Raw genomic sequence first — 8,735 nt, forward strand, 5'->3', positions numbered from 1 at the left:
GTCGCCTTGTGCAGCCTCGGTGAAGTTCCCGGATGTTTCTGCAACCTGTCCTTAAGCTTCGCGCCCCTTTCTCTCGGGCCCCTTCTCTCCTTTTCTTCCCTCCCAGATGCTCGCGCATGCCTCTTTCGGTGTTCAGTCAGGAGACCCTGGGTTTCCGGAAGTTTGTCACTTAAGGAGAGGAGCACTTCCGTTCCTTTTGGTATAGTTAGGTGCAGCTGACTTCGGCTTCTCATTTGGCGCTCCTCTCCCTAGTCTTTGCTCGGGCTTGCTGAGCCTGCGCCATCCCTTGCTGCGCCTGCGCTATCCCTTGCTGGTCTCCAGGCTGTTGGTGGGCGGGTACGAGGCCTGGGCGCTGCGGCCGCAGGACCAGAGGACCTGCCCCGCAGCTGTCCCTGCGCAGGTGCTGAAGATTCCCCGAGGGCTCCGAGACTGGATAGATGGGGGAGCTGGCGAGGACGGTGAGCCTGGGGCTGCTGGGCCGGGAACGGGGAGGGTACGAGGTGTGGGGAGGAGAGGGTGAAGCGCTGTTTTGAAATGAAATTAACCGGACCAAGAGTGGACTAGTCGGGCGGTCTGGAAACATTTAGGAAGGCCGCCCGCTTTTCTTTTCACTCCGTTGCTTTTCTGGTTATATGTGCTACGTAGAATACCACAGTCTCCAAAGAATTCAGACTAGGAGGCAAAAAGAGCAATGGAGGGACATGTGGTGGGTATAAATACGCCCCAACACATCGCCTGCAAAGCGTTGTGCGCAAGAATTAGTGTGAAAACTATTATCTAGGGTTATGACCAGAATACGAGGTGGGCTGAATGGGGGTAAGAGGTGGACAGCTTCCAGGCAGCATTTGGTCCCTTATATGATGTGAGACTTAGACAAATGTAAGGAACCAGTGGCCTGTTAGAGAGAGCAAGGGGACATTGTTTAGAAATAGAAAGAACTTTTAGCCTAATAAACCATTTTTATGTACTGTTTGCTGTGTCAACCTACCACAAATAATGTTGATCAACAATGAAGAATGTTTCTGTAATGTAGATAATAACTAATAAATATCTCTAGTATGATTGTTGATGTTAGTGTTGTCCATCTAATTGTAGTATGTACGTAGTTGATTTGTGTTTGGAGGCTTTTAGGAGTAAAGTGAATGATTTTCTTAGTGCTTACTATCTAGGTGCTATTGAATGTAGTGCAAAGAGATGTAGGTAGATGATGAATAAGAGTTTGAAATGAATTACTTGAACTTCTGAATACTATTAGAACCAGTAGTGGAAAGAGCACTGACTTTAGTCAGAGATGTTGGGTTCTAGTTCCACCTTTGACATTTCCAACTTGTGTGGCTTTGGGCAAGTCAGCCTCCCTGAGCCTGTTTCCTTATTCTACAGGGTTTGGACAAGATACTCTTTGTGGTTCCTTCCAGCTCTAGATTTTTGATCCTATAAACATTTTTCTTTTTAAGTTCTGCCAAACCCTTATAGCTCATGGTCCATGAGAAGTAGGTCCCTACTTAATCAAGAATGTATTTAATTCAGGAATCACTGGCATTTAAGGATGTGGCTGTGGGATTCAGCTGGGAGAAATGGAGAATGCTGGGCCTTCTGCAAAGGGACCTGTACAGGAATACGATGCTGGAAAACTATGAGAATCTTGTCTCCCTAGGTGAGTACAAGTATCCTGTGACTTAGAAATTATACATTGTATGTTCTTGCATTTTTCACTTGCTACTGTCTGGAAGGTAGTGCATGAGGGGGTTGAAACACTTAACTGACATTAGGCTGGTTTTGAAGCAATATATAAGACTCCATACCATTTGAAGAAGTCTTTGAAAATCCCTAATGGACAATAGAATATTTCTATTTTCTGTTTGCAAGTGAAAGATCTGTGTTCATGCCATAAATTCATTTTCCTGCCCTTAAGGCTACATCTTCCTGTAGCCTCAGGTCAAAACATTTTCTTAAAGGTTCTAGAGAAATTCTCACCTTTGGGATTTCTCTTGATACTTTGCTTGAAACCCTACAATGATCTCACCACATATTGGAAGCACCATAATGACAATTAGCAGCCATGTTCTAGCTAAATTTGATGTCTTCACCTAGCACAGGTCAATCAAAGATTAGTTAATTAAAAAAAAAGTCCCAAGCATGATCATAAGTTCCAGTTCTATGTCACTGCCATGCTTAAGAAGTTCTAATAGCTTCCTTAACTCTCTAGGTTCAAATAAAGCTTGTCCTGAATGTCTCAGTGCATTTTTAAGCTATTAAAACTTGAAGGCTAAGTGGGAAACAAGAAGTGCATACATTGTTGTTGTTCCTTTCAGTCATATCTGACTCATGACCTCATTAGGGGTTTTCTTGGCAAATAGTTTGCCATTTCCTTCTCCAGTTCATTTTATGAGGAAACTGAGGAAAACTGAGAATGAGGGAACTGAGACAAACAGGGTTAAGTGACTAAAGCTTTGATAGCTTGAAAATGCACTGAGATATTACGGGCACCTTTTTTTATCGTTCAGTGGACTTTACAACCTGCTTCTATTTTGTCTATCTAAACTTATTTAGGCGAATTAGCCTAGTTGCTGTTCCTTTCACAAGACATTCCACCTCCTGTCTCTATGCTCTCTCATAGCTCAGCTTAAGTAATCACTTCCTATGGAAGGTCTTTCCTGATTCCCTCAGCTACTAGTGCTTCCCCCACCCAAATTAAATTTTGTATATGTTTTGTGTGTGCATGTGGCATGTGTATTCACATACATATATACGTATATATTTAGTGTATTGTCTTTAATACACTCTTTGATAATAGTTTATTCAGTCTTGGGCAGCTGAGTACTCTGATTATTGCCTCACTTGACTTTAGTTTTAAGTCTCCCTAAACAATGTTTGTTCCACCTAGTACAGATTGAGCACCTTAGTTCTTTATGAATTTTCCTCTTAGAACAGAGAACAATTGCTAATAATACTTTTAAAATTTCTTTCAGATACCCTGAAGCAGGAGACTAGATGTGAAATCAGTGACTCACATCTTATGAAGGATATTTGCATGGGAACATCATCCCAGAAAAAAACTTCAAAAGCATAGCTTCTGCCAATCCAAATTGGGAAATGCTATGGAATGTAATCTTAATTTAGAGAGACAACAGGAGGTACAATCAAAACAAGTAGTAGTTCCTCAGGGAATAGTTTTAAAGAAAATTAACATGCCTCCATGTAATTCATTTCGGAGAAGTGTTAGCCGGAGTCTGTGTTTGTTCTGTCATGTAGGAACCCCTTTAGTTATAATTCCTACAATGTTAAACTTCGTATAATTCACTCCGTAGAAAAACTAAATGAACTCATTGAATGTGGAAAAGCCTTTGACAGAAGACCCTATCTCAGAGGACATGAGAGAATTCCTTTTGGGGAGAAACCCTATGAATGTCATAAATGTGGAAAAACTTTCAGACACAAGAGAAGCTTGAGAAAACATGAGAGAATTCATACTGGAGAGAAACCCTTTGGATGTAATGAGTGTGGAAAATCCTTTGATGAGAAAGGAAGTCTTGTTAGACATCAGAGAACTCATACTGGAGAGAAACCTTTTGAATGTAATCAATGTGGGAAATCCTACAGTAAGAGGGGAAACCTTATTAGTCATCAGAGAACTCATACAGGAGTGAAACCCTTTCGATGCAGTGAATGTGGTTAAGCCTTTAGTGAGAGGTGAACCCTTGTTATATATCAGAGAACTCATACTGGAGTGAAACCCTTTGAATGTAATCAGTGTAGGAAAGGTTTCAGGCAGCAGGGCCATCTCATTTGCCATCAGATAACTCATATTAGAGTGAAACCCTTTGAATGTAATGACTGTGGGAAAGCCTTTTGTGAGCGGACAAGCCTAAAGAAACATCAGATAATTCATATAAGAGAAACTATTTTTAATACAATAAATGTGAGAAAGTCTTTGGTGAGAAGGAAGTCTTTAATAAAAATTAGAGAATTCATGTTGGAAAGAAATCTTTTAATTTTAGTAATATAATTTGAAAATTCAGGCACAGTGGAAACTTAAAATAATTTATGTTTAGAAGAGAGAATATCTGTGTATTGAGCGTGGGTAGGCCATCAATTTTTTATCCTTTATTTGTCATCAGATACTCCCTAAGGGAGAGAAACAAGACAAAAATATCGAATAGGTACGTTTTCTATCCCAGTGGGTGGGAGCACCTCTCTCCTAGAATGTAAGCTGCTTTCAGGCTATAATTATTTCATTTAGGTTTTGTATGCTTTGTATTTAACATAATGTTGAGTACGTAGATAACTCTTAAATACTGAATTTGTTAAGCTATCAGATAGTTTACTACCTGTCAGAATGTACTCTTGTGAGAAACCTTTTAAATTCATTTTGGAAAGTGCTTCAGAATCATTAATGAAATAATGTGGAAGAAACAGATTCTGTATCATATTTGCTATGAGAATAATAAAACCTAGCATTTATATAAATTTAAGGTTTACAAAGTACTTTACATGTTATCTCATCTGACCCTCATAATAACCAGGTGAGGTATGTGTTATTATTATCTCCCTTTTACAGATAAGGAACGATAGAAAAGTTAAAAGACTTTGGCCAGGTCCATATAGCTAATAAGTCTTTGAGGCAGGATTTTAACTCATATTTTCTTGATTCCAAGTCCCTCTATCTATTCTGCAACCTAGTATTAAACCCACATCCTGGACCCTGGGTTCTTGAAGGGTCTCAATTTTTTTTTAGAACTTTGTTGTCCCTGTTTCAATATAATTGGTTTCCTCTGTAATCCTGTGTATTTTATTTTATGGATTTGAAAACATTATTTTGAGGAATCTATCAGTTTTACCCAACAATCCAGGGCACAAATAGGTTAAGAATTCCTTTCATAGACTGCTAGAGGTTAATGGCAGTGATGTATGAATTTGGGAAATGCTTCATAAAGACTCATCTTTTGTTAAATACTGATATTAGAACTCTAGATTGCAGAATGTCACCAGTTTTTCTATTTGGTTCTTTGCAAGAAAAAAAATTGGTTTTCTTTTATTATCTTTGCTGTAACACACCAGGAGGTACCAGATGGCATAAGTTATTGATGGTTTTAGCAAAACCATGTATGGATTTTGGGGAGACAGTGATATGGAGAAATCACACATTTATTTTTTATTCTAAATTTAGTAACTAAAAAAAATTATATGTGAAAGAGTAATTTCCTTTATTTACATTTGCTAAATGAAACATGTATACCTTTATTTTTAAAAAATGGTAACAAAAAGTTTCTGTTTTCTTCCTTGCCAATTTCTGAATTTGTTTTATTTTGTGTAGTTTTCTGGATTATGACAATGTTTCATATGTTGCTATAGTTTGTATGTTGTGATCACAGTTTTTTCACTTTGCATCACTTCATGTAAGTAATCTTCCCTCTCTGCTTTCTGGGGGCAGCTAGATGGTGCAGTGAGTAGAGCTCCGGCCTTGGAGTCAGGAAGACCTGAGTTCAAATCTGGCCTCAGACACTTGACACTTTGACGCTTACTAGCTGTGTGATCCTGGGCAAGTCACTTAACCCCAATTGCCTCACCCAAAACAAAACCACAACAACAAAAAAAAAAACCTAACCTCTTTTCCATAGGGTAAAATGGGTTATTTTCACCTTTTTGCTATTATGAATAATGCTGCTAGTAGTATTTTATATAAATAGGTACCAATATTTCTTCCTTGGTTCATTTGTACCGTCAAGATTGGGTGAATAAATAAATGTAAGTGCCATGGAAGAGAAACTGATTGTTTCCTGACTTGAGAGATTATGTTCCTTACTTAAAGGAAGTCCCCAACAGCTTGTTGCAGCAGGTCCATTAGCTCTAGTCTTCTGTCTTGTGCTTTACTTTCACATCACCTCAAAGGCGGTGGTAATCTTGTTTGCCAGTGCTTTCAGTTCTCACTACTAATATATACCTACAACTGCTTGGTAAAGCTCTCTTCTCACTCCATTACTTCCTTTTATTGAATTCTGCTATAGCATTTTTCATACTGTTTGGGTTTAGCATGAGCTTCTGGCAAGACTTGGATTTTTCATTATACCATTCTAATGGTATCCTTGAGAAATCTACATATAATATAATCTGGCGGGGAAGGAGAGGTAGACTACTTGTGTCTATATTGCTGTTACAGACATTTTCAAAGATACCTGCAAATGAGGGGTCCAAATGGACAGCCATATTCGAGTTCTTATCTCCCTTTCTCTAGAGCAAATTTTTAACCAGTTGCTAATTTGGGTTTCTGTTGTTTTCATTTTTATTAGGCATGTATCTTCATAACATCATAGAATTTAATGCTAATGAGCTTGAGAGAGCATCTTGTCCAAGGTCTTTATAGATTAGAAAATTAGAGATCAGAGAGGAAAAGTGATTTGCCCACTGTCACTAGGATATTAAGGATATATATGTGATATAGGAATATAGAAAATATATCCAGGATAAAGGAAAAATAGACCTATGATCAGATGGTGTGCATTCCATTAGGGATGAGATTGGTGTTTGCTTTGCAAATATCAAAGAAGACTTGTAATTTTTCCATTGTGATAATTTAGTTTAAATTTTGAAGAACAATACTTTTGTGGAATTTAAGACTCTCTAGAGAACTGAGTTTGAAGATTACCCAAATGGGAATGGAGAGACATATGGTAGATGTGACCAGATTATGACACATTTTAAATTAGTAATTGCCCAGGATAGAGGACCCAATGAATGTATAATCAGAAAAGTGTTACCCTGTTACATACTGATTGCAAGGGATAACAGGTGACAGCCTGGGTGTTCATGATATCCATGTAATATCAAGAAATACCTAGATTAAGAGATCTGAAGAAAGTTGCCAGTACATGGGCTAGACCCAAGGCAGAATTAAAGTTATACACGTTATACAAATTATACAAATGAGGAATGGACACTGACATGATAATCTTCAAGTTCTTCATTTAGATTTCGAGAGTCTAATGTGCAAGTACTAAGTCTGGCAAGAGTGGTGACACAATGGATGATACATGAAAAATTTTGAGGGTTTAAGTAGATTACAGGCTCAGTAAATTAGCAATGGGATTTGTCATGCAAAACAGCTAATGTAAATCGAAGTTGAAAGGCACAGTGTCCAGAATGTGAGAAGTGATAGTTTTGCTGCAATCTGTCGTAATGTGATAATATCTGGAGTATTTTGGTCAGGTTTGGGTACTAAATTTTGGGAAGGGCATTACCAATTTGGAGATTACTGGAAGTGGGTAACCAGGGTAGTGAGAAGATTGGAGACAATTCAGTACAAGGATAAATTGAAAGAATTTAGAATCTTTAGTCTGGAGAAGATTTGGGGGACATGATAGCTGTCATTCAAATGAGTCAACAAGCATTTAAGTACTTAGTATGGTGCCAGGCAGGGCAGCTAGGTGGCCAAGTGGATAGAGTACTGGGCCTGGAGTCAAAAGACTCATCTTCATGAGTCCAAAGCTAGCCTTAGAAACTTACTATGTGACCCTGGACAGGTCACTTAACCCTGTTTACCTGAATTTCCTCATCTGTAAAATGAGCTCAGAAAGGAAATTGCAAACCACTCTAGTATCTTTACCAAGAAAACTCCAAGAAAGGGTAATGAAAGGACTAAACAACATCATAACAAATAGCGCCAGGCACCCTGCTAGGATCTGGAAATACAAAGAGAAGCAGAAAGTCAGTCCTTGTGCTCAAGGAGCTTACAGTCTAATAGGAGAAGGCAACACATGAAAAAGGGGCTGAATAGTGGCCAGTGCAGCCTGGAGAGCGATGAAGATGTCTTTGGCCTGGGCTTTCTCCTTAAATTGGAGGTTCTGGGAGGCACCAACCAATCTGGAGGTGAAGCCAGAAAGGGGCAGAGGAGGAATGTGGGATATGGCCCGGGGGTGGAGTGAGCCTCCAAGGGTAAAAAGATCTCCACGGCATGGTAGAGAAAGACCTATGGAGATGAATCAGCAATGCAGCCAGGAGAGGGATTCTTCATATATTAAAGGGCTATGAGGGGAAACAGAGATTAGACTTGTTCCACATGAGCCCAGAGGGCAGAACTGGGGCAATGGGAGGAACCTGAAGGGAGGCAGATTTCAGCTTGATGTAAGGATAAAACTTCCTTTCTAAACTTCTTTGAAGAACTTATTCCCTTTAAAAATAGAGCTGTCCTAGTTTGCAGTGGACTGCCTGAGGAGGAATAGTGAGTTTCCCTACACTGGAGGTTTTCAAATGAAGGGTGAGTGTCTTTGTTACAAATAATGTAGAGGGTGTTCCTCTACAGGTGTGAATACAGGTTCATAGAATGACAGAATCCTAGAATATGAGCAGGAATAATAATAGCTAACATTTATATAGAACGAACTTTGTGCCAGCTACTGTGCTAAGTGCAATTACTATCTCATTTGATCCTCACAACAATGCTGAGAGGTAGGTGCTATTATTATCCCCATTTTACAGATGAGGAAAATGAATCAAATAGAGGTTAAGTGACTTGCCCAGGGTGACTTAGCTAGTAAGTGTCTAAGGGTGGATCTGAACTCAGATCCTCCTGACTCCAGGCCCATTGCTCTATCCCCCTTACCACCTAGCCAATCACTCAATCTTACTCTGTGCCAGACACTGTACTAAACACTGAATATACAAAGAAAAAGAAAAAAAAAATTATCTGTCTTTAAACACCTTACTTCTTTCTAATCCATACTCATTATTCTGCTGATGAA

The 8,735-nt window shown here is 39.0% G+C and overlaps 1 long non-coding RNA gene across 1 annotated transcript; it reads left to right on the top strand.

Annotated features, from left to right (window-relative positions):
• Window positions 1-302: 302 nt before the first annotated feature.
• LOC114049066 lies at window positions 303-5,439 on the top strand. The gene is made up of 3 exons (XR_003569835.1): window positions 303-458; window positions 1,528-1,654; window positions 2,970-5,439. It is a non-coding gene; the product is annotated as an uncharacterized LOC114049066 (long non-coding RNA).
• The last annotated feature ends 3,296 nt before the right edge of the window (window positions 5,440-8,735 follow it).

This window comes from Vombatus ursinus, unplaced genomic scaffold (assembly GCF_900497805.2).
Source record: "Vombatus ursinus unplaced genomic scaffold, bare-nosed wombat genome assembly UNPS02014796.1, whole genome shotgun sequence".
NCBI lineage: Eukaryota > Metazoa > Chordata > Mammalia > Diprotodontia > Vombatidae > Vombatus > Vombatus ursinus.